Source organism: Zalophus californianus, chromosome 9 (assembly GCF_009762305.2).
Source record: "Zalophus californianus isolate mZalCal1 chromosome 9, mZalCal1.pri.v2, whole genome shotgun sequence".
In the NCBI taxonomy this organism is placed as follows: Eukaryota; Metazoa; Chordata; class Mammalia; order Carnivora; family Otariidae; genus Zalophus; species Zalophus californianus.
The window spans coordinates 82014910-82041445 of NC_045603.1; the positions used below are offsets into that span (position 1 = coordinate 82014910).

The window sequence follows — 26536 nt, forward strand, 5'->3', positions numbered from 1 at the left end:
GAGAGAATGGATACAAAGTACTTAAAACAATCCCTGGCACATAATGAGCTCTACCATATGATGACATTTTATGGTTATAAATGTTATTCTTTGAAATCAGAAACCTGTATCTTATTACTACTTTTGCCTACTTGGAGCTCAGTAAATATTTATTGAATTCAGATTTGAATTTAACTTTAAGTATCACTTTTGCAAGGGGATACAAATATAAATAAATCTTGGTTCTTGTCTGCAAGAATCTTGATTTGATAGGGGAGCTAGTAACATAAACTGGTATTTATGTATCAGTGTGATGGGTATAGTGGTAGACTATTTTGAGAGCACAGAAGAGAGGTTGGGAAAGGTTTTCTAAGTGAATTAGTGTATGAGTTGGGTATTTTATAAGTCAATTAAATACATATTAAGGTAATGTGTATATATTGTGTAAACTCAAAGTTCTATAATAAAATAGCACTCCTGTCTTAGTAAGGATCATGCCTACTCCATTGCTACTTCTTTTAACTCTGCATTTTTTTTTCTTTTTTTCCTTTTAGAGAGGGAGAGGGGTGTGGGAGGAGCAAAAAGGGGGGGAGGAAGAAAGAGAATCTTAAGCACTAGATGTGGAGCCTCACACCCGATGTGGGGCTCCATCTCACAACGCTGAGATCATGACCTGAGCTGAAATCAAGAGTCAGATGCTTAACCAACTGAGCCACCCAGGTGCTCCACAAGTCTGTATTTCTAAATCAAGTGTTTACTCCTTATTTTTTTTTTTATTTAAGGAGAAACATTATTTATCTATTTCTTAGTATTTGGCTTTGTTATTCTCCTCTTCCTCTACCTTGCTGTCCTAAAACCACACATATTCCTTTTCCCTTTCTTCCAATATAATTTCATCCTTTCATTTGTGTGTGTAGGAGGGGTTAAATCAGTTCAGGAAACAGTTACATTGACTATTTAAATGTTGTTTATCTCTGAGAATATCATGTATTTATTACTTTTACCGTTTATACAACTTCTTTGGGTTTCTTGGAGTTAATGATGATCTTCAGTGATGCTATTCAAACCTAAAGTTTTACTAGGATTGTCCAATGTTAACTGGCATTCCTAAGTCAAAGCTTAAAACAGGTGAGTGGCACATCCAGGGTGGGCTTTAGGGGCAGTCAGCCTCAGTGGGAAGGACCATTTTATTACTTACACAATTTAGAATTGTTGGAGCCAGATGATAATAAAAAGCCCACTGCTTTTAGTTAATTATGCTTCTTAAAATTTCTGCAGACATTGCACCCCTTTATTGCCAGCACTTGGGCACACTGCTCCCAGCAGCCTGCACTTTGTAAGGCTCTGACTTAAGCTAAGTAGGGCAGGGAGTGGTGCTCTGAGAAGGGATGTGGGTATTTCAAGCAGGCAGTGCGACCTAAGTAAAAAGGCGAGGAGGTGAGAAATGGCATGGTATGTTTGTGAAATTACAGATAGTTTGGTGTCAGTAGAACATGGTAGGGACCAGCTGAGATGAGGCCATGATTGTTGACAGTGGTCAGATCAAGGTGGTATTTTTATCATAGACTCATATGCACCAGAGTCTGTCTTGTAGGCCATGGGGATCCTTATAGTGTTGAGTAACATGGTCGGCTTTGCTTGTGAATGAACTAATGATGTGTTACCCCAAAAATGGAAATCTGGCTCCTTAAGTCGGCAGTTAAAATGCTGTCTTTGCGTATTTGGTGACATATTAATACTTTAGGGGTACCCCATCAGTAAAATTTTTAGAGTACACAGTTCTCTAGAATGTGCATGTGCTGTTCTTTAGCTAATATTCAGGTCACAATAAACATTTAGAACAAGGCTCTCTTTAAATGACAGTAGAAGTGACAGTGGTAGTACATCAGAGTTCCCTGGACACCAACTCTGACATGCAAATATGTGTGCAGTGGGTTTAGTGGGGGGGCTTTTGAGGGGCTGAGAGAAGGGGGATGGGCCTAAGGAGAGGTTGACTGTGTCACACCTGAGGCTTCAGCTAATCTCTGGGAAGTTCTGGAACTGGATTGCTTCTTAGAGATGTCCTGAACTGAGGCAAAGGGGCCAGGCCTCTGTAATCTCACATTGGTGTTGGATATGGGCCATCCCTGGGGAGGGAGTAAACTTTGGATGAGGACAGTTCTTAGGAAGGGCCTTAGATGTGAGTCTTCAGCAGCCAACACTCCTGGCAGCTGGGAAATTTGGGCCACCAGGTAGCATGCCACAGCATCCACTAAACACAACTTTCCAGAGAATTTTTCTCTCTGTTTTTTTGAATTCTTATAGATTGTCCTTGAAATATGGCTAAAAAAGAACTAGCAGTGGTCTAAGGTATACAGTTTTGCCACTTTCCTGTGTTCATTTATATTTACATTAGTATTATTTGAAAATCCCTGATTTTTGTTTTGTTTTATAGGAAGTCTTTTTATTAAAGATAATTAATTAATTTGAGGGGGGGTGTGGGGGGGGAGAGGGGGAAAATCTTCAAGCAGTCTCCCCGCTGAGCGTGGAGGCTCAAGTGGGGCTTGATCTCATGACTTTGAGATCATGACCTGAGCCAAGTCAAGAGTCAGATGCTTAACTGACTGAGCCATCCAGGCACCCCTTATAGGAAGTCTTTCTGAAACCTTTGTCCACTTTATGAAGGTTAAGTTAGCTAAAAATTAGACAATGTAATCCATAATCCATTTCCTGAAGCATATGAGATTATAATGTGACAAAATGATGAAAGAAAAGAGAGAGAATGGCATTAACATGAACTTCTTCCTGTTGTGAAATGAGGGCCCTCATGGCAATCTATTAATACTTAGATGAACACATAAAACCATTCAGAAAACAGTATTGTATTTCCTTAAAAAATTAGAAATAGAATTACCATATGATACAGTAATTCCATTATTGGTCATTTACCCAGACAAAATGAAACACTGATTTGGAATGATATGCATACTACTATGTTTATTTCAGCATAATTTACAATAACCAAGATATGGAAGCAACCCAAGTGTCAATCAATAGATGAATGGATAAAGAAGATGTGGTGTGTGTACACAATGGAATATTACTCAGCCATAACAAAGAATGAGATCTTGCCTTTTATGACCACATAGATGGACCTGGAAGGTATTACACTAAGTGAAATAAGTCACACATACCATATGATTTCATTTATATGTGGGATCTAAGAAACAAAACAAACAAAACAAAAAATGAAAAGCAAAAACAGCCATAAATACAGAGACCAAACTGATGGTTGTCAGAAGGGTGGGCAAAATGGGTGAAAAGAAAAAAAAAATCATGTGGATCATCTTGAACTTCTAGCTTTGGATAAAATTTCTTTATGGAATGAGGCCAAGGGAACATCTTAATTGGATGTAGGACAGCTGACTGGATATAGACATGTCGTGGTGGTAATGGTATCTCTGTGCATTGGTTAGAAAAGAGGAATTCTTGCCCAGGATGTGGACAAGAGTGTAGGCCTAGGTTCTTCAGGTTCCCAGATGGGCATCTAATTTTTTTAGATCATGTATATGTACCATTAATAAAAGGATTATTATTTTACTAGTGGTAAATATCCAAAAATAGAAATTAAAAGGGCTGAGATAAAGAGGGAATAAAGAATATCTATAGAACAACTAATTTAAATATATATAATTTTTTTTCTAGCACGCCAGTATATTATTTTTTGCATGCACCTTGAAGACTTCTGAACTAGATTTCTAGAGAATAAGTTAATTACTAAATGGGGAGAAATTGCACTGGAGACAAATTTTGACCGTTTTTTGAGTTTGACCCATGCAACTATTTAAGTAAGATCATGTGAACTCCAAGTATTGAAAAATAGATCAGGTTTTATTTATTTGTTTTTTTATTTATTTTTTTAAAGATTTTATTTATTTATTCATGAGAGACAGAGAGAGAGAGAGAGAAGCAGAGGGAGAAGCAGGCTCCCCGCTGAGCAGGGAGCCCAATGTGGGACTCAATCCCAGGACCCTGGGATCATGACCTGAGCTGAAGGCAGACGCTTAACCATCTGAGTCGCCCAGGTGCCCGATCAGGTTTTAGAATACAGTTGTGATGCTTTAAAATATTTTAAAACTCATGGAGGGAGTGTGTGTGTGTGTTTGTGTGTGTGTGTGTGTGTGTGTGTGTGTGTGTGTATTTGTGTGTGGAGCTAAGGTCATAATGACTTAGCATTTCCTCCTGTTTAACAATTCCTCATAATTAACTAAAAGGTTGGGGCCAACTGACACCATTACCCCTGTGTATATCAGGCTGTAATTTATGATCCACATCCTGCTTTATATTCCAGAATGCTTTTATTTATTTTTCTCTGGTTCATAAACTTATAAATCAGTTACATGTGATAATTAAAAGATCTCAGCAATAAAGAACCTGAAAAGACAAAACCTTTCATAAATGTACTAAGTTCTTCATGTCCGTTTGGAATTTTCATGTTTATAAGCATTTTTCTGGCAAAACTCAGCCCAGCTTAAAAGAATTATCCCAGATTCATCTTGCGTCTGAACTTCAGATAGCTTAGCTTCCTTATGAACATCTTTTATTTTGTTAATAAAAATTCATTTCAGTTGTGTTCTCATTTTTATACTTAATAGTGTGCTTATAAGATAGTGGTTGCTTTGAATTTCTTGAAGGAAGCAGGTAAATACATCTCAGGTAGCATTACTTTTCATCATAGATAAAATTAAAAGGTAGCCAGATTTGGAACTAGTATACAGAAGTCTTAATAAGGATCCAATCATGGTTGGGTTCCTAAGGAAACCTAACTATACAAACTTAAGGATAGTTCATAAATTAAAAGGCAGAAACTTCCTTATGCTAGAGAGTGCTATTTTTAAAAATAATTAAATCTTAATTTTTTTTTTATGTATACACTAATGAGTAAAGGACATGTATTATCTTGACAGGTTGTGCCTTGAAATCTTCAGGTGATCACACCCATACTTGCTCTTATTCTCCTTACAACTATTTGCATATTGATCTTAATAATTTAAAATAAAAAATGTTGTGCTTGACTAATATTAACCATTATTCACTTATTTAAAATATTTTTATTGAAAGTCTGTTATTTGTCACATGTGACAAATGTTGAGTAATGGGGTTACAAGGGTAAGCAGAAGAGATCTGGTCCCTGCCTTATGGAGCTTCCAGTCTAGTGAGAAAGATGGAGGTGAATCATCTAATTGTGCCAACAAATAGAATAGAGAGATGTTCTCTTCTTTATTGTAATTATGACTGGTAGCTGGACTATGAATTTAAAAAAAATCACATAAGCATAGAATACTAAAGAAGTGATAAGTTTTAAATATTTTAGGATTTTTAAACAATGTGCTTTATCAATGTTTTGCTGTTTATCAATTTGCCAATTAATTGATGTATACTGAAGGCTTTTAAGTATGTGTCCCCTGAGTGATGATCCTTGCCATCTTCTTGGGTAAGTTACACCCATAATATATAGTCTATGGCGTTTTTTTTTTTTTTTTGATTTACTAAAAATGGCAGGAAAGCTTAAAGGCATTTGGCAAGGAATTTAAGTGCAGAATTTGTGTACATTTTTTTGAGTTTTATTCCAATTTTATGAAGTAAAGAGAACTTTAGTGGTTATTAAAAACAACTTCCCTTTGTTTTTTCCAAAACATTTAATCTAGTGCCACTAAAAACATTTGCCCTCATATTTTATTAACTATGTAATATTTAATGAATTTACCCATTTACAATAAGAAGTAGAAATGACATAAACAGACTTGGGATTAAGCAGCAATTAAAGTGGTTAAAGTGGGTGTGTGTGGGTTGCAGAGTGGACTTTTTGCCATTAGGGTGCCTTGGTCAATAAGTTTCACAGAAGGAGGGAAACACATTGATTACTCTGGTAACTTGGTGAATGTAGGTTGACTAAGAAAGTTGTGCTATATTAGTGATAAATACTATGCAGTGCATTATGGCAGAAAATGAAAATTATAAGGAGATGTTAGCTTGATTTATTCTGGAAGTCATAGAGGGCTTCCAGGAGGAAGAGACATTTTGGCTGGGAAATGAAGAGAGATAAGGGGAAGTAACTACGTGGAGAAGGTGTGGCTGAATATGGAATATGGAACATCATGGACAAACTCTGATGTGGGCTACAGCTTGGAATGCTGAGGAATTAAGGCGACCAGAGTGGCTGGGGTACAGAACAGAAGGGCAAAAATTTCAAAGAATGAAGCTGGAGGAGGAGGGTCTTGCAGGTGCTGCTATGGGTCTGGGGTTTTTATCAAAAAAGCAAGGGCAAATTAAATGATTCAGATTTGCATTTTAAAAAGATCACGCTGGGAGCTGCTGGGTGGCTCAGTCCGTTAAGCGTCTGCCTTCGGCTCAGGTCATGATCCCAGGGTCCTGGGATTGAGCCCCGCGTCAGGCTTCCTGCTCGGCGGGGAGTCTGCTTCTCCCTCTCCCTCTCCCCTCCACCCTGGTTCTCGCTCTCTCTCAAATAAGTAAATAAAATCTTTAAAAAAATTAAAAAAAATAAAAAGATCATTCTGGCTGTTGTTTGGAAGATGGAATGGATGGGGCATCATTTATGTAGTGATTAGGTAGTCTAAATAAGAAATGTCCCTGCTTGATGAAAAGCAGAACCTAAATTTATCACAGGTATAAATCTTTTCAATACCCAGGAAGACTTGGAGCTGTATTTTCTATAGCGCACTTTGCTTACCATTTTCTCCTTTTATATTTGTATTTATAGTCATGATTTCAGCACAAAATATTTTCAAGACAATAGAAAAAAAAGGAAAAGTCCATCTTATAAGCCTGTACATGCTATTGACTTTCTTTGAAAGGACAACAAGTGTGTTTATTTGATCACTATCAGTCTAAAAATTAACCATGAAACATCATTCTCTACTTTTAAACTATGTGTAACAAAGAAATGCTTTATTGCAACTTCATCAATAATTCAAATGCAACTTAAAAGAAAGTAGGGCAGCAAAAAGAAAAAAAGCACATTTGTTCCATAATTGAGTCGATTAAATAGTGTTGAGTCCCATTGTCATCTTTATATTGATGAAACAACTTTTATAACCACAAAGAACCTAATAAGTAAGACCTCAGAATTATGAGGCAATGTCATAGACATTTCTGTATTTTTTTATATTATAGAATACAAATAGTAAAAGCAACCTTTACTAGTGTGCAGTAATGAAGGAACAGTTTTTGAAAAGTGCTCTTATTGGGATTTTAGTTTTCAAGCCTGTGCAGTAATAGCCCAAGCTATTTTGGAACTGTGCATACATTAGTGTTCTGGTGCAGCATGATACAATAATGTGTGAAAAAGTATACGATCGCACCTTGTTTAAATTTGCAGTTTTTGTGCATAATCCCACAGTGAGCTCTTGTTAGGTTTTGACTGTATGTAGGAGAGAAAGTTTATAGAAGCCCACAGATTGGGGTTGGATGTAAATATCTGTGGAAATAAAGGTTTTTGTTCTTTATTGAAAGATCAAGAGTTAAATTTATATTGTATATAATATTTTGCAAATCGAACCTATGGTTAGTTTTACCCAGAGGAAGCTTCAGAACGTACATATATAACCATCCTAATGAAAATGCATATCTGCTTATTTCATATTTGCAGAGTATGAGTGAAAAGTACCGAGTTTGATTTTTAAAAACAATTGTGCTATAATTTATGCATTCATATTAATGTTGTTTTTCAAAATTGTCACCCAGAGAAGCAAAACCCTGATTCCAATGATGCCCTTGTTCAAAACATTTTGGAAAACTTCCTCTCAGAATTGTCTTTTGAATCATTTGCAAGCCTGACTAAAACATCCATCTCATTACTTTCTATTCGTATTTTATACCAAGATTCATCATCCTTTTTTTATTCACCAGAGTTGGCTATAAATGTCTCTCTGAAATGATGAAAATGGCTAAAATTGACTTTCAAATTATGAAATTTGTCACCATTGAGGATATTTCGAAGTGTGTATGCATGTGTGTGTGTTACAGACTTAGAAAGCACTTTCAGAAGGTGGTAGAAATACTGTGACTGATGGCATCTTTAGGGTAAGCGAGTGGTGTTCTAAGGGGAGCCCTATGAAGGGAAAGCACATGTAGATGACATGGTATGTTTGTATAAAAACCAGTCACATTACTTTTTAATGACACTGGTTGTTAGTTTTTACAACGTATACAAAGAAAAATGCAAATAATGTCTTTTGGAATGCAAGGCCAAAATATCTTACACAATTAGTAGCATATTTTTATTATTAAGACAAAGGATTAAAGCAACTACAATACTAATCCTATGTTGGCAGATTCTTCAGATAATGGTCCCTATGTGGGAATGTCTCTGTATTATTTTATCTAAATAATACCATTCACTGTCTTATCTGTAAACATGTGTGTTTTTATTAGCATCTTACATAATTCATACTTATTTTCATGTCATTTGAAGGTACTATTTGGTAGCATTCGAAATTTTCATTTTAGTTGACCTCTTCACATAAGTAATTGACTCAGTTTTTAAAACTATTAGTGCTTGTTTTCTTAACCATCAGTAAAGAACCCAGTTACATGTGCTTGAAATGTAAAATAATTGAATTCCAAATGTTTTCTCAATTTAAGAAATTTGTGGCCATTTGGTACCACTCACACAATGTTATGTGTTGAATGATTTATGAATAAAATAAAAATGAAATAGTAATGTATGTATACAAACATTCACCATATACCCCCATTTGAACATCTTTATTGTGTTCTTTCTCAAATGGGTAGGAAATGAAAGAAATAATTGCCAGAGGGACTCAGTTGAGTAGGTTTTATTTTCTGAGTATTAGAATTGGAATTAGTGCTGTTTAATGAGAGAGAAAACAATTCAAATGAATTTTTTCTGTGATCAGTTTTTGTGACACTGTACCCTATTACTTCTGACTTCCAGCTTTGCACATTAACGATAGGGATCAAATGCCTGTATATCAAGAACGTCACCAGTTGCTCTTCGAAAATTGATAGATTTAAGTGCAAAGTCGTGTTCAAATATGAAGGTCTCGTATTCACTTTTGTGCTACTTTCCAGTATCGCTAACTCACCTCTTGGAGACAATGAAGTCTTCTTGTTTAAGTATGTATGTTTTGTATGTAAGTTTTGTAGACTGATTTGTGTTATACTGATTCTTTTATCCTGGTTAGCTGTGATAGCATTTCTTCTTTACTGGTTTTGTAGTACTAAATGTACTAAATTTCCTGAATGCCTTTATCCTCAACTATTCTAAAAATTTTAAAGCACAGAGTTTATGCAGGAATTGTTTTAGACTAATAGTTACTTCCTTCTTATTAAACATCTTAGATTGTATTAATGAAATTGGGTGCTGTTTTGTTTTTGCAATAATGCTAGTTTAGGTAAAAGGGGGAGCAGTTTTGAGGTTGTAAATCAAACAATGAATTGTACGACACCTTTAGTTCTTCGGTAACTTTATTTTACCTATTAACTGTCATGGGTTTTTCACAACAAATGTTTTTGAAATTCTGTTGAAGGAAAGCATAATATTGTGATAATGTTCATTTACAATATAATTATTCACTGAAAATTTAAAAATCTGTAATGGATTAGAAAATAAAATCCCAGTAGCTTTTTTGTTGCCCAATAAGAAAAGTAGGTTCAGAAAGCTTGTATTACAAATGTAGTATAGTACCGCTTACCAAAAGTCAGGAGTTTTATTCTTGTAGGAGTTAGGCTAGTAAGTAATGTTTATATAATCCTGATAAACATTTCTCCATGACTGAATTTTGAGTGGAAAACTTTATTTCCTAAAAGGCTGTATGTGAAAAAAAAGAAAAGAAAAATAGGGCCTATCCTCTGATTGTGAGTAGTGTGTGTGTGTGTGTGTGTGTGTGCGTGCGTTTAGATCCAGTTTAATACCAACTAATGCCAACATCTGGCAAAGAGATGGAGATCTGGGAATTTGTTGCTTGAAACCCTGGGACAAAGTGTTCTGATCTGACCAGCAAACATAGCTGTGGACTTGAACTGGAATCTTCAGGGGCAGAAACGTCTTAAGTGTCTGGAAAATTGGCCTGTTGAGTCACCATGAAGGCACTAAAACAAAACTAATTTTAAGCAGGTCAAAGTTCAGTGATTCTCTCTGGAATTCAAACTTTTTTTAAGAGTCTCATGTTTAAGTGAAAAGGGTCAAAGTTGATGCACTGTTACAATGTTTTGAATGCTTTCCCTTAAGAACAGCCACCCAAGCTGGGATTAACATGAGGAACTGCAAGGCTGGCACTTCAGCGTCTGGGTTAAAAATATTTTAAAGCAGTAAATGCAGTCAGTACAGAGAGATCCCTGGGAGCCTTTCTATTCAAAAATGTGTGAGCTCAGGGCAGCGACTGCAATGTAATTTAGGGCAGTGTATGCTTCATAGCTTTGGAGAATATTGCTTCCCACTAATGTTCCATCAGAGGATGGTAGGATAGTAGTAATTTTAGAAGGTGGTATTCCTGTTTGTCTTACATCGAAAACTTCAGAATAAATAAAAGGACATATCAACTGAGCAAGAAATGTAACTATGGAAAAGTACCAATGAATCTAAATTTGAACTGAACAGATACAAAATCAGCATGGGTGTAGGAATATTTTTAAGGAGGAAGCTACACCAAAAGCGACTTCCCAGGGAATGGATCTCACAGGTATGTACCATGTGTGACACCTAGCCTGCAGAAACTTTCCAGAGTGTCTTGTCAACAGCGAGGTGCTTTAGCTGTGACCCGATGTCATGCTGTTGGGTATTTGAATTGAGGGATTATTTTAGAAAATGAAACATAGGGGATTTAATTTCAGTAGCTGGAATTCAGATGATATCTGGATATCCTGAGGATGCCAAGCAATTAGCTAGTCGGAATTCCTTGAATGGGATTGTATTGGGATCGTAGGATGGCCTCACTATGAAGTGAGTGATTCCAGGACTTTCGATGTTAAAATGTTATATACTGCAGCTTATTGTGATTGACTAGGCTTTTTCTGAGACTGAAGATCTCGTTGGTGACTAGAATGAGACTTAAACAACATTCTTAGACATTAAAAAGAACCTATTATTTTATGAGTTGTGTCTAGGAAAAGGGAGAAGAACATTTACTCTGCCTTCAAATTTAGCAACTCAGCTAAAAGCTCTGGTGTAGCTATGAAATTTGGCTGGTATCCATAGTCTACTAAACTTATAAAACTTTGGTTATTAGCTATTTTTTTCCATGATACCAGTTGCAGAACAATTCTGTTGCTCTTTACCATAAACCTATGATACTCACTTTGAAGAAGCTTTAATTCAGTTATTTATTCAGTAAATATCAGTTATTCCAATTTGAGGAATTACATTTTGCATTGTGTTTACTGTGTCTCAAGAGATATGAACTCAGTCGTGTCTGTTTATTTTAATGAGATAAGCCAGGCACATGTGATAATTTTTACCAAAACAGAATAAAAATGCATGAAGAAGAAGGAAAAGCCGAGTTATTATTGTACGACATGAGGACTCTTGTACAATTTTTAATCAGAAAGTGATCTGAGTTGGGCTCAAAGGTGGGAAGATGTCACGCGTGTTCTATGTGGTTCCTTTAGGTTACAGGTTAATAGAAAGCGGTCCTTGACTGGATTCTTGAACTCAGTTATGTTTATAATTATTTTGTGAATCCTGCTTATTTTAATGTAGTGATGAAGAAAGAAGAATAAGAGAGAATCAAATATTACAGAGGTTAAATTAGAAAAGGTCAAATGCCAAATGTTTTCAAGAGCTGGTGCTAGGATGATGATGCCGGGATAGTTTTAGGGTGAGTTCTTAGATGTCTTTGCATCTTAATTATCGACCAGAAATTTAAATTTGTGTGCAAGGAATCTCAAAACAAAATTTATTTACCATCTGAACTGTATGAAGAAATAGAAGCATCAGTATATTCAATATTCTAATTTATTTTAACTCCATGTGACTAGTTAATAGTTTTATCACAAGCAACCTTTAAAAAAAAATAGCCGTAGCTCTGAACTTTTGCCCCTCTGCATGGCTTTGCAAGGAGAGCTTTCAAAGAGAAGAGTCTTAAATCTGTCTGAGAGTAAAATATCCTGATCCGTTTTCGTTTCCCTCCATCTCTAGGCTCTGTCAGCTGTTAAACTTGTGCTAGCCGACTGCTGGCTCCTCATGCTGTGCTGATCCTTTTGTTTAACTGGCATTTGTCGTAGCTTCCCCACTTAAACTAGCTATCAGAATCCTATAGGTCAGCCAGATAGTTTGCCTTATCGCAAGCTCACCTGAAACATCTTTTGAGGTAGGGCCTGTGATTTCATGACAAATAGTCACCTCAGTGGGGAGCTGCAGAGCTCACCTCTATCTTCCAAGGGTTAACTGTAACCTATAATAATAATTTGGTGACACAAAATGCTTCTTTTTATGCATTACCTATTTCCAGAGGCCTAATTTAGGTTTGTATCAAAATGGATATCACAAACAGTACAGCTTCCCGCTGAGGAGCAAAGTGCTACTGAGAGACTTTCTGTGATTCTTTTGGTGGCATCTGGGAGGGGTGAAGAAATCCTGGGGGAGTGAAGCAATTGTCGGTCGCTTATAGAGTAGCTGGGACAAGCCCTGGTGGAGAATGGTTTTCAAAAGCAGAATAGCTTTATGGAATTGTTATATCAGGAACAGAACTTTGTTCTATTGCACTTGCTACGAGGCAAATTTTAGAACAAGGAAAACAGCAGAAGTGGTTACAACAGATGCCTTATTTTTCTGTATGATTTTCATACTTCATGCTCTAGCAACAGTGACAGTGTTTACCCAGGTGTAAATACAAACATAATAATATAGTACCGGGAAAGTTTTAAACCTTAGGAGTCCGTTGAGAGTCTTAATTCCTCATCACAGAATCCATGGTCATGCCAACGTCAGTCCAATCGGAAAAGCAAGCCAAGTTTATCTGTCGGTGTGTCCCATCTTTAACCATTTTTAAATCACCCAGTATCTACCCCAAACATGCTGGGCTCCTTGATTGTCCCAGTTCTTTTCACAAAAGAAAGCAAATACAAATTTATCTTTTTTTTTTTTTTTTTTTTACTTAACTATACCCAGGAGTATTTGTTCTTTAAATAGAAACGTATGAAGGATTGTTTTTCATAAACATTTACTAGACTTAGAATTTCTGGCTCTTCTAGTAGTTAGGGATGGGAAAATATAGCAATATGACTTTGCAGAAGGAGTCTTCCAGCGAGCCCTGGCTTCACACCATCGAGGCTAAATTGCCATTAGAACTATGCCTGGGAACTGATTTGAGCCCAAATATGGATGGTAAATGACCTGCGGTTTTACAATTCAGTGATGGAGATGTTTGGGTTCTGTGGCAGCTTCCAGGTGCAGCAGCCTTTTGCCTTGACTGTGCCCCACTCTTGTACCTAGTGAAGGGATGGGAAAACGTCAAGGAGCCAGGCAAATTGTCAAGAACTCCATCCCCAGAACTTTAACTCCTGCTCCCGCTTCAGCCTTTTGCTCTTGTATGTTTTCTGAGAGTGAGGGTTTTTCTTGGCCTGCTGCTTCCCCAAGTGGCCGGCCCTTGCCTCTTCACTGTTCTCTGGGGATGTGTTCCCAGAGTGCCCATTTCCCACCCGCCCCTGGGAGCACAACGAAGGAGCAGCTGTCCTTGCTTTCCCACTCCTACTCCAAGGAGAGGCTTGGGTGCACAAGCTTCTGTCACATACTTAATTTGTGCATCTCAGGCACAGCTTGCTCAGCTCTGCATTTTTGGCTCGGTGAACACATTGAACATGTCTGTATAGGTGTTCGTCTTAGGGTACACCCATCTAGGGATAATAGACATGGTTTCTCTTTTCAAGGACTCAGTTGTTAAGAGTATTTAATGGCTATTGGGGGGAAAAACACTGATTTTTTTTTTATGTGCTGCAAGTGACATGTTCATGGTATTCTTTTTGATTCTTTATAAAGCTGTGTAAAAACTGGAATTTTAAGGAGTTTCTACCATAAAGACTGCTTTCAGACACATTATATCTATTTCTTTATTTAATTGGCTGTAATTCCCGTTTTGTAAGCATTTCTCATTCAAAGCAGGAAGACTTTCTACCACCATGGTCTAAGAGTTTGGTCACTTTTCTTAGGGATTGCTTAGATCTTCCTTGTAATAGCAGCTCCCTGAAGAAAACCAGAGAAAAGAAATAACATCAAACCTTCAAATGCAGCTTTTGTCCCATTTAAATTGCAATAGATAATTCTGAAAAACTGTAAGTGGGGTGATGATGTAAGATGGACTTTTAGTTCTTTCAAAGTTTCTTCTAATTTTTGTGCTTATTTCAAAAGCTTTACCTAGAATGAAAGTACATTCATGTTGTTTAATGTCCTTTGTTTTCATGGTATTGTTTTTTATGATGATTGGTGGATAGAAATGTGCCAGGGCCATGCTTTGGGATCTGAGCCTCCTTTGGACCCCATAGGATGTCAATGGACTCATTAGGATTTAGCCAAGTTTTATGCATTATTCATAATATACATTCACAGCGTGTGCACTAACGACTGTCTCCTGTGTCTGCTTAGTCAGAACCATTTGCATGCTGTATTATGGAACCATAATACAGAATGCATTTAGCCACATTTTCTGTATTATCCTTAATACATATTGTCATCATATTCTGTTATGGGGTATGTGGTGAATGTGTTTAAACAATACCATGCACTTGTGCATTATGATTCCATAAAAACAAATGTATAATAAAAGTCTTGATGGAAGTAATTATTGCATATGTGCAATAATAGTTTCTAAAAAAGCCTTCATATTATTTCAGTTTGCTTTTATTGTTTGATTATCTAGTTATTTGTTTTATGTTGCTTTATGCCTGCTGGACTGATGTCCTGAAATTTTTAATTTTGAAAACAACATACCTTCTTTATCCCTCTCATATCTTACCTCATTAGTTTCCCTAAATGAGTATTTAAAAATATAATATTTAAAAGAGACTCGATGATTAGGAAAAGCATGTTTCCTAACTACCAATTAAAGATCTGTAGGGTATTTGTTATAAAGAGTCTGTGCTCCATGTAGCAGCAAGAACTGTGTTATATATGTGAGAAATTAACATCAAATTATTAACATCAAATTATCTTCCATATCCAGGATCTAGAGGTTCTGAGTTCTAAAATCAACAGTGACTTCAATATGTTTAAGGGGTTGTCACTTTATCTCTTTATCTTGGACATCTTGCTTGCAAAATGGAAATGACCACTGTTTAATTGCAATAGAATATCAGATTCATTATGTCTTTTTTTTAAATGTTGATTTGGAATAGACAGAGGAAAAAACCAGAAATACATCTCTGTGTCACAAGTGTGAAAGAAAAAAGAATTTATTTAAAACTTTAAAATGGTACCTTATTGAAAAGTTATGCTGTAATGGGAATCTTAAGTGCAGAATATAGTAAAAGGATTCATTGAAATTTTTAAGTCTTTTGTGAGCATTACTGGTGGTTTTCAGTAGTTTGAAGTCATCTGGTTTCTGGTTAGCTACTAGTGAACTCATTTTAGAATGTTCACTTTGCAAAGTATAATTCATTTAGTGTCCTCCAAATCTAGTGCTTTTGCAAACGACCACTTTTTATTTCATTATGAAACCATTTAGGAACAGATTGGGAGTTAGAACATATAGAAGACACTAGTTTTAGTTTGAAGGGCCATTAGTCTTTTTATTGATAATGACACTTTTAACAGTAATCTGTTTTACTCATAGTCTTATGAAATTTATCTGTTTTGCTGGACATTATTGGTGAATTTATTCAGATAAACAATCTCACTGAAAATTTGAAGTGTACCCATGGTAATATAGTAAGCCATCCTTCTCTTGTCTCCTCTTTTCAGCAAGTTTGATACTATGCATCCAGATAAAATGGCTCTTTCCATACTGTCCGTATTCTTTGGAAATCTAAAGGCTATGTAAACTTGGGGCACATGGATGGCTCAGTCGTTTAAGTGTCTGCCTTTGGCTTAGGTCATGATCCCTGGGGTCCTGGGATCAAACCCCACGTCAGGCCTACTTCTCCCTCTGCCCTTCCCTCCACTCGTGCTCTCTCTCTCTCTCTCAAGTTAAAATAAATAAAATCTTAAAAAAATAAAGGATATATAAACTTGTTGCAAAATCTAACTAGATATCTTTTTTGCCTATCTCAATATATTATTCTTTATTTCTCCATTGATTTTTACATAGTTGTTTGGGTCATGTGTGCATGTTGAGAAGTCAATAGATTAGAATCTCCTGGTTCTAGATATAATTCCAAATATGGTGGATTGAATTACAAGGAGCCAAATCTCAAAATAGGACAGCAGAGGATATGCTACTCACCCAAATTTAGATATTTTGGTTGTCTGGAGTAATATGAATTTGTCAGATGAAGAGAGATAAATTGAGTATTAGAGAGGTAGATAAAAGGGTGCACCTCCTTAAATGGATGTTTTTCTATAATACAGGGAGGGAAAAGACCTCAGTGACTTCTGTCTTGACAAGCTATATTCTTTCTACTTTCATTTGATATTTCCTCCCAGTAGGCATACTTAACAAAGTTGATCACTTTGTCCAACTTTTATTGTCAGTTTAAATAGTTCCTCTGCCCAAAAATCTTCAGGTTAATTCTGGCTATTTTTTTTTTCACATTTTTAGAGAAACTGTTGATCCTAAGTGTATATGTCTGGGTGAAATAGAATGACTTTTGTTTGTATTTTTACTTATTAAGATACATTTATAAATCAGATGACTAGAAACTACTTCAGTTTTTTAAAACCATAAATTTTTATATAAAGGAGTGTTGAATCTAATTCAGCACAGTCACTTTCAAAGCTATATACATCTTTCAGTGATACTGAAATTGCTCAGAATATTCCAGGAGCGCCTCCATTGGAACTGCCATAGAGCCTGCAGTATACTCTCTTGATGACCTCATCAAGAGGGCAAATTTTTTAACTTGGAAGAGAGGTGTTATATTCTGAAATAGTCAAAAGATATATTTGAGCCAAGTCTGGTTAATAAAACAGGCAGGTAGTCAAAAGGGAAGTGGGTGTGGAGGGCAGTACAAATTGTGGCACTCAAGTAACAGACCTGTTTTCTTGGGTCAGTTGTTAATTGGAGGTTTAGAAAAGTGTTAAGCTCCAAAAGTGTTTTAAGCAATAGTAGTAACAGGAAGATGAGTACATAGTTTCTTAAGTTCAATTACTTGAGGAACCATACTTACTTTCCTGTAAAGGTTTAAAATAGATTTAAAATATGTTACATTAATTTATAAGTTATACTTTGCATAATCACAATGTATTTCAAGGCTTTTTGTGTTCATCTATTATAACAGACATACAAAAATGTGTCCATTTTTATAGCTTGGTGTGTGCCTGCTCTTTCCAAATTATGAAAAATGCAGTCTTTCAAAACCATTAATTCCGAGCTAAGATAAGGTGTTCAAATGGAAAAATAATATTTCTTTTTGGCTTTTCAGATTATAATTTCAATATTTCCAGGGCCTAAATATTTTAGATGTAGATTTAATTTTTTTTCTGCTTAATATTGGTCAGAGGTTGCCTCAATTTTCATAACAATAAAATTTATTTCAGGGAGTTTCTTCATCTGAACTTATTTGTTGTCTCTTTAAGACCAGTCTGGCCACTTGTGGACTGGTGTAGTTGCTTGCAAATAGATCATTCTGTAGATTAACACTAAGAAACATACCCAGTTATATATACAAAGAGAATTTCATGACTAATGTACATAGTAACAAATTTTAAAAGACTATCATTTTGGAGATTTATTTAATAATAAAGTGATTATTCACCAGCTCATATCATTTTCATGTTAGAGGGATTTCAGATATGCCTATGTCCAAATCCCTCACTTTCATACCCCCAAAATTCCTCGGAATGCTCCATTATAAGGAATAATGTTAGAAGGGTTGATATAAGCAAAAGTAGGTTCAACAAAGAATGTTGGATTAAGAGAAAATAGCTGAGTACTATTTTATCTTATGGCAGATAATTTGAAAACTCAAATTATTTAGGGAATTGCCATTTCTTGAGGAATAAATTTTCCTAGTGAGGTGAGTACTGGGGAAAATTCAAATTAATGTATATACTAAAAATAAGGTTTGGATTAGTTTGAATTAGCTATCAATTTCTTTAAATTTGAATTAAGTTTGATTTGGCTTTGTAAATAATCTTTGTTTCCACCATGAGTTTACCACAGACAACTTTTTTGAGAGTACAGTGGGATCTTAGCAGTTTTAATAGATTTTAGCAGTTTTCTTTATCTCAGTATTTCTATGTAAATTTCAATTACAGATTTTTTGGTTTAAATTTTAAGACATTACTCTTTAACCTACTCTGTACAATTGCATATTGCTGTCATAGTCTCTAGTCCAGAGAAGAGCATCCACTTATTTAGCTAAGTTAGGAAGTTTATCCTTCCTCTATTTCTACCTTTCTCCCTTTGTCCTTTCTTTCTCCCTCTTTTCTGTTTTTCTTGTACTTTAAATTCCTAAATCAGCTCTTATTACATATTGGATATTGAGTGGCAATAAGGCAATAAAAATTGCCTTTCTAGGGAAGTTCTACGTATTATTCTTACGAGACTACTCCTAGTTCTTAATGGCTTAAATATATGTTTGTCCCTTAGTCCTATAAGACACCCCACCTGGTTTTTTGTATTGCTGCTTCAAAAATGGCCTGGCAGGGAGAGAATCTAAAGCCATCTTCTGGGTTTTTTGTCTCAGGCCACTTAATTTCTCTGAATTTCCCTTTCTTCACCTGCAAAATGGGGTTTAACGCATAGGATGTTTGTGAGCATTAAAATGAGTCAGTTGCATGAACACATTTTGTCAACTGTAACATTCCAGTAGATGTTAGTTGTTCCTTCCTTGATTTGGTGAAATACAGAGCAGCAGTGAGGCTAGACTTACAATTATTTTTATTGATGGGTTTATGATCTTTTTTATATGCTGTATACCTTTTGATAAAGTTCAAACTTTATTGTTTTCAGCTGGAATGGCACTAGTTCTGCAAGTTATAACCCCTGGGGGGGGGGTGGGAAACCACAAGGTCTGCTTTTGGGTTATATTCGTTTTGGTTGTTCTATGGTTTGGAATAAGGTTTCTGACGGTACCTTTGAGTGTTGATGGTACCTCTTGTGACCTTCATACTTGAACTTTCCCAAGATTCTGCTCCTTGTTTCCTTTTCCTTTTTCTTGACTAATGTCAATATAAATTTTAGTTCAGGCCTAGGGGATAATGTGTCTATTTTCTTTTTGTTAATAGGTATGTGGTATATAAATCGAGTATTTATAACTCATTATTTTGATAACATGCTACAAAAATCCCAGTAGCCGTGTTTAATATTTGTTTTAGGAAATTTGCCACTGCAGACAAATTTATTTTAGACTGACTTCTCTGAAGAACAGTGAATTAAATGGTGGGGAAAAACCCTAATGTGGTAAAGTAATGTGATATATTATCTGAGTTCATGGGAGCCATTTGCAATCTTTCTTCTCTCAGAGATTTTTTTTTTTTTTAATTCTCTCTGTATTTATTGCTTGTTTCTGTTCTCTATGTAGTAACTGGTCTCTAGACGTGGGCTTGTACCGATGAATTATAATTCCAAGAAAAGTGATAGGGACAAGTATTTCAGGGTGTGGAACCTCCATTCTGACTTTATGCAAGTCACTTGATCTCTTTTCCTTCCTCATTCTCTTTCTTTCCTGGCTTGTGCAGGAAGCAGTGACAGCGCATTTTGCAAGATTGCTCAGAGGCCTAAATGAGATAATGTATGTGAGAGCTCAAACATTCTGTCATTGAAAAGTGCCATTCCAATACTAGTTATCAAAATACTGAGTATTTGCCTAGTAAAAAAAGACAAACTATAATGCCCAGCCTTTGAGGAGTGTTTTGCAGAATTTTTTTCAATATTTTAAATTGGCCAGTTGAAATAGAATTTTAAAAATGGGACATCTTTAATTCTTACTCCAAACCCATTGGAGGAAATTGAGGGTCACCTAAATAAGTAGGAGAATTGGTCATAGAACCCAGATCTCCTGGCTTTCTGGCTGGGCTGTATCCTCCACCCTGAACATGGCTTGGTCCACCATTTGGCCTCCTTTGGTATTAAGATATCTTTCAAATGAGGGGCGCCTGGGTGGCTCAGTCGTTAGGTATCTGCCTTTGGCTCAGGTCATGATCTCAGGGTCCTGGGATTGAGTCCCACATCGGGCTCCCTCCTCGGAGGGAAGCCTGCTTCTCCCTTTCCCACTGCCCCTTCTTGTGTTCCTGCTCTCGCTGTCTCTGTCTCTGTCAAATAAATAAATAAAATCTTCAAAAAAAAGATCTTTCAAATGAGAGTGATATAATAGCAGCAGCATTCACCCTTCTCTCAGAAATGAGGGACTCTGGAGAGGCATTTTCCTTTTGCTTTCTTTTTCCCCTTGTGGTTATTGACAAAGCTTGGGATCATGTTGAAACTTGTTGCAACCACCAGGAAACTCTTTCAACTTTTAATAGTTATCACCCTGCTCCTAATTAACAAGTAGCAAGCATGATTATGCTCCAGTAAGTTGGAAAGACTTATCAGACTTTAATATTTAGATGAGGAAAAGACCTCCAGCCATGGAAAAAAAAAATCCCTGTTGATATTTTCCATAAAAGGGACGTACATTCAAAACCAGCAGAGCCAACTCCGCCACTTTGTGTAAATGCTATCCTGAGACGTGGCTATGGAGAGAGCATGTTTGTCATGGCTTATATTAACACACAGTGTCCTCTTGAATTCGTTGGCTTCCTTCTCATGAAAATGCTGCATAATGAGCCATAAGGAGGTTATTCTTTCTTTATATTTGCCCTGAAATAAAACAAAAATAATACAAATTATTAAACTTGCATTTAGGGAAGTGTGTGATGAGGATAGCTTTTTGTAAATTAATGTTTTTCTAGTGTCATCTATTTGAATCAAATAAGTAATGTGCCCTAAAGGAAAAGTAACTTTTAAAATCATATAAACTTAATTCACCATTTCTAAAATAATTGATACTTACACTTATTACAACTGGTGGTGATTCACTCACTCTCTCTCTCAGAAAAATAGCTCTTTTTCTTAAGAAATAAGTAGGACGTTCAGCTCCCCTGAGAAACAAGTTGGTTAAGTGCTCATGTCTATGTTCCTCAAGCTGCTCCAAGGTGAAGAGTTGAACCTAGATGTTGACTATGGTCCGGGTTAATGTGACTTGAGTTATTTGCAGAATGTCAGAGAATTCCCGTTATTCTCTTTAGGTTATATTTAGCAATGTTTAAAGAGACAAAATCTACAATAGAGAAAATGAAAAGAAAAACAGAAGTAGAGTCCCTATTACTGGTAGTGTTTTGGTGGAATTTGAAAACAGAATTGTTGTCTCGGTGACATAACTAGAGGTTAGTTCAAGTCATGTCCCAAAAGAGGCTATAACTAGTTTCAGGGTTCCTGTATATAGTTTCAGCAACAAATATAGCCCATAAGTTGGTCAATCAGGTTCTTACTAGGTGCCATGCACTATTTTTGGCATTGGAGCTAAAGCAGTGAACAAACTAGACAGCCCTTGCCCTCAAGGAGCTTACAATCTAGTGAGCGTGACAGAAAATAAACTATTAATAAAGAAATATGATACTTTATAAAGAATAAGAAGAAATAGCAGAATATGATTGAGAGTAGTTCCCAGGATCTGCTTTGGTTGCGGTAATCAGGGAAGAAAATGACATTTGAGTTGAAATCTGAATGATAAGAAGGAAGAATCTGTGTGATGATCCAGGAGAACAGGTTTCATGGGAGAAAGACTAACATTTGCTGGGGCCCAGTGGTGGAGGAGAGCCTGGCTTGCTGTGGCAGGGAGAACCCACTTTCCTCCTTTTTTTCTTACACTCATTACACTTGTCATGCCTCCTTTCCCATCCACAATCTCAGCTCATGATCTTGCATCCCCTTTCTTCTAGAAAGTTAAATGAACAAGAAGAGGATTCTCAAAACTTCTGTCACCGTAGCTATGTACCCACTGGTGTATACTCTGCCTTCTCCTCTTTCCTATGTATGAAGTGTCACTGGTCTTAGTAAAGGCTCACTCCCCCACCTGTGCACAAGATCCTACAGTCTGTTTCCTCTGGCCAGCTCATACATTACTCCACCCATATCCTTTCTGTCTCCTGCATCATCAGTTTTTTTTTTTTTTTTTCTGTTTGCTAAGTCTTTCCCCTCAATCTACCAACTGTTGTTTCTTCCATTTTAAGAGAGAAAACACTCTTTTGGTGTCATTCTTCCCCGATGACTCCACATTTGACTCTATCTGTTTAAAGAAGAATTCCTTGAAAAAGTTGTATATATTTTTTCCTCCAAATTGTTTCCTCTCTTTTTCTCTTAAAAACATGGAGGCATTTATTTGCCTTCATCATGACACTGCAACTCCTTTTGGTTTAAGTCAACAGTGGCCTCCATGTTGCTATGCTAGTGATTACTTGTTAGCCCTTACCTTACTTGTCCCATCACTGGCATTGGAAACGCTTGTTTACTCTTGTTGCCTCATAGCACCTTTTTCACTTGGATTCCATTTCTTGATTTTTCTTGTACATATTAGCCGCTCTTTGTGTTCTTTATTTGGTCCATCTTCATCACTGTGATCTCTAAACATTGGCATGCCCTAGGGCTTAATTCTTGGACCTCTTCTCATTTGTATCAAAACAAAAATCTTTGTTCCTCCAGTCTAATGGCTCTAAATGTCCTATGTACACTGATGACTTCTCAATATATATTTGGACACCGAGCTCTCCTGAACTTTAAACTCCTATATCCAACTGCCTACTTGACAAATGTCACTGAATGTCTAATAGGCAATTTTATATAATAGGTACAAAAATGAACTCCTGCTTTCCCCCTGCTTCTCCTACAGTCTTTTCTATCTCAGTTACGGACATTCTTTCAGTTGTCCAGGAGAAATCCTTGAAATCATCCTTATGCTGTTCTTTCTTTAATATCCTAGTCTCTCAGGAATCTTGCCTTTTCTACCTTTAAAATATATCCATATTCTAACAATAAAAAATTATTAAAAAATAAAATATATCCATATTCTGACTGCTTCTTACCACTTTTTTAGCTACCATTTGAGTTCAAGCTATTGTCATCTCTCATCTGGATTATTTCGGTAGCCTCCTAACTGGTGCCCCTGCTAACACCATTGCCCATCTCTAGCCAATTTTTAACAGACAGTCAGAGTGACCATTTAAAAACGTAGACAGATCACGTTTCTCCTCTGTTCAAAGCCTTCATGGTTCCATCTCTCTCATGGACCAATAGCCACGATATTACTGTGGCCTACAACCTTCTCTTTTGTGTAGTCTGGTCCATCCACACTTGATGCTTGTTCCTCAAATACTCCTCACACTCTCCCACCCTGCACTTTGGCACTTGCTGCTCCCGCTGCATAAAATACTCTTCCTCCAGATACCTGCATGCCTTGCTGTCTCTCCTTCTCTAGGTCTTTACTCAAATGTATTTTCTTAGTGAGTCCTTCTCTGGCCGCCCTATCTCAAAATTCGCCAGCCTTTCCACCCCTCTTCAAGAACTCACTTACCTCCTCTCTTCCCTTTCTCAACTTCCTGGTTTGTTTTTCTCTGCAGCTCTAATTACCATTGTGAATTTACTATCCATTTTCTTAGTTTTCTTGCCTCCCTCAACTAGAAGGTAAGCTCACTGAGGAGAGAAATATTTGCATGTTCTGTTCATTGCTGTATGCCCAGTACTTCCAAGTGCTCAGTAAATAAAAATGTATGAATGAAGGATTGAATGTAAAAACATATGAACCAGAGAAAGATGAAGGTAGCAAAAGTTGTATAGTGATTTAATGAGATGGAATTTCATTTCTAGGGTTCTAGGATGCAATGCCATGTTTAATTTTCTGGCTCAGAATTGTTTCCTGGGCATAAAACCAGTTTAACTTTGAAAGAATAAAGATATTTTTAAAAGGAATAAAGATTTTTAGATCCTCACTTGGAAGTATAATGATCATGCAAATCCTACATACTCATACCTTATTTAAGGAAGTTAGGAAATACATACATGAGCTATAGAAGATTGCTGTATAGGACTGCAGAAATTTTGTTTCCTAAATATTAATACAAATATCATGTTAAGGAAGTAAAACAATTTAAAGTAATGGTTTTTAAAAAAACTTACAGGTGTAAAAGAGAAGCATATGGTTGAACAGAGATTGTCAATGAAATTGACAGATGATTAACATTCATTAAAACTTTTAATTAACACCTTGGAAAATTCCATAAAATGATACTGTATATAAATGACTATGTGTGATATCTTTGAGCATTCTCTTACCTGTTTTACAGAAGGGAAAAAATGGATCACAAAACTGCTTATGATACAATTTTCCCTAGCCCTGGGTTTGTTTTGAGTGTTATCTACTTGTGTCAATCATGCCAATTTGAGCTGCCAATACTCTAAATATATTTGGCTGAGATATAAGTGATTCTCTGTATATCCTGGAGGAAAGAAAAGCTATCTTTTAGTTTCTTATCCCTTCCTTTTCCCCAGCATTTTCTGGTTGAATAACTATGGGAGAATTTGAGCCTTAACATGGAGGTTTTCCAAGGTGATTTAAAATCAGGTGTGTTTAAAATCTGGCTAATAAAATTTGTGATCAATAAGACATATATAAAACAATGCTGAAGTTTGTGAGAAACTGATTTTCTGAGGGATTCAAGACACTGAATTGCACTTTGTTCTATATGTTGAAACTACATTTTCTCTTGACTGTGATGAAATGGGAGTGTTTTCTTTTTGTTTCTTTTTTTTATTTTATTTAACATAACATAATAAAAAATAAATAAATAATTAAAAAATGTAAAGATTTTATTTATTTATTTGATGGAGAGAGACACAGCGAGAGAGGGAACACAAGCAGGGGAAGTGGGAGAGGGAGAAGCAGGCTTCCTGCCGAGCAGGGAGCCCGATGAGGGGCTTGATCCCAGGACCCTGGGATCATGACCTGAACTGAAGGCAGACGCTTAATGACTGAGCCACCCAGGCACACCGGGAATGATTTTCTTCTTGAAAATAGTGGTAGTTGGTGTCAATAAGATTTCCAGATGTTTGTAGAGGTATAGTTACTATATGATTGCCTTATTACTTTTTAAATTAATTTGAATTCTGTTGAAAGGACAGCTTTTTAGTATTTTGCTGAGAGAATTGTGGTACAAATATAAGCTTACCTGCCTATTGCTAATTTTTAAACCTTTAGGGGAGGGTGACAAAAAACATGCAAATATGTTTTCTTTGACAGAAAACATTTGTTAATTGATAATATGTTTGGTCAGGGTTAAACATCCATTGGTGGCCCAGAGTCATCATTAAGGATATAAATTATTGTTCCAAGCTGTCATCTCTTGAGACCTTCAAGGACTGCCTAGGGTATATGACTCTCTTCTTTTCTGTCTGCTTGTAATAATTGCATTAAACTTCCTCTACTTCTCTCTTTTGCTACTTTCTCCACCATCCCACTTCCCCTATCTTATCTGCTCTCTGCCTTTCTCCAGCGAGTTTTCCGTGCTTCTGAGCTTAGTGCCTGTTGACTTGGCCATTAGAGCCACACTCAGCAAGTGATGGCCCTCCTCGTTTTATTTTTTTTAAAGATTTATTTATTGATTTTAGAGAGAATGAGAGAGAGCATGGGTGGGGAGGGGCAGAGGAAGAGGGAGAGAGAATCTCAAGCAGACTCCCTCCTGAGCACGGAGCCCAGTGCAGGGCTCTATCTCAGGACTCTGAGATCATGACCTGAGCCGAAATCAAAAGTAGGATGCTTAACTGACTGAGACACCCAGGCACCCCATGATGGCCCTCCTCTTATGAGCTGCATGGTCATGTAGAGTTATGAATGATTTTTGGTCTTTTTGGAGATTTCTGTTTTTAAATGCTATTCATTTTATTAATTAGCTGCTCAAGATGTTTCCTCTTTGGTAGAAAGGCAGCAAGACATGGGGGGCTAGAGCTGGGTGTCACAGCCATTTCAGATGGCTGAGGTTTGGAAAACATTTGATATATAACTGAGGCATTGTTATAATTTCAATTACTAAGTATGATTTTAAAGGATCAGTTATAATATGCCTGCTTTTGAAAGCTAATGTGTATTTTAGGTTCAGTATTTAAATTCCTTAAAATAAGTTTTTATTTTCTTGTTTATTGTTTAGTAAGTATTAAGATTTTAAATCATTCTACAGATTAAGGAGTTAGCACATTGCAAGTAAATATAAAAGCTTTAAAGATACAAAAGAACAAATTTATATTATTATTTTTATCTTTTCTAGTGTTAGGGGCCTAAATGTTTTGAAGCTGAAACATAAAGAATGGAGGAAGAAACAAAAAAATTGCACTGAAAATACCAATTAAGCATGAATGTTGCTTGATTTATAATTCCTTGTACAGAGATTATAAAGAAGAAATATAGCTCATGAAGGATG

The 26536-nt window shown here is 36.2% G+C and overlaps 1 protein-coding gene across 12 annotated transcripts in view; it reads left to right on the plus strand.

Moving 5' to 3' along the window:
• SOX5 (SRY-box transcription factor 5) overlaps positions 1-26536 on the plus strand; it is a 1040220-nt gene that overhangs the window by 36677 nt on the left and 977007 nt on the right. For 4 of the 12 annotated variants that reach the window (XM_027594375.1, XM_027594376.1, XM_027594380.1 and 1 more), the window contains exon 1: positions 10265-10682. The exons of the other annotated variants lie outside the window; for them this stretch is intronic. The gene's annotated coding sequence lies outside the window, so the exon portion shown is untranslated. Of the gene's footprint in view, positions 1-10264; positions 10683-26536 lie in introns of those variants that run through there. 12 annotated transcript variants of the gene reach the window in all.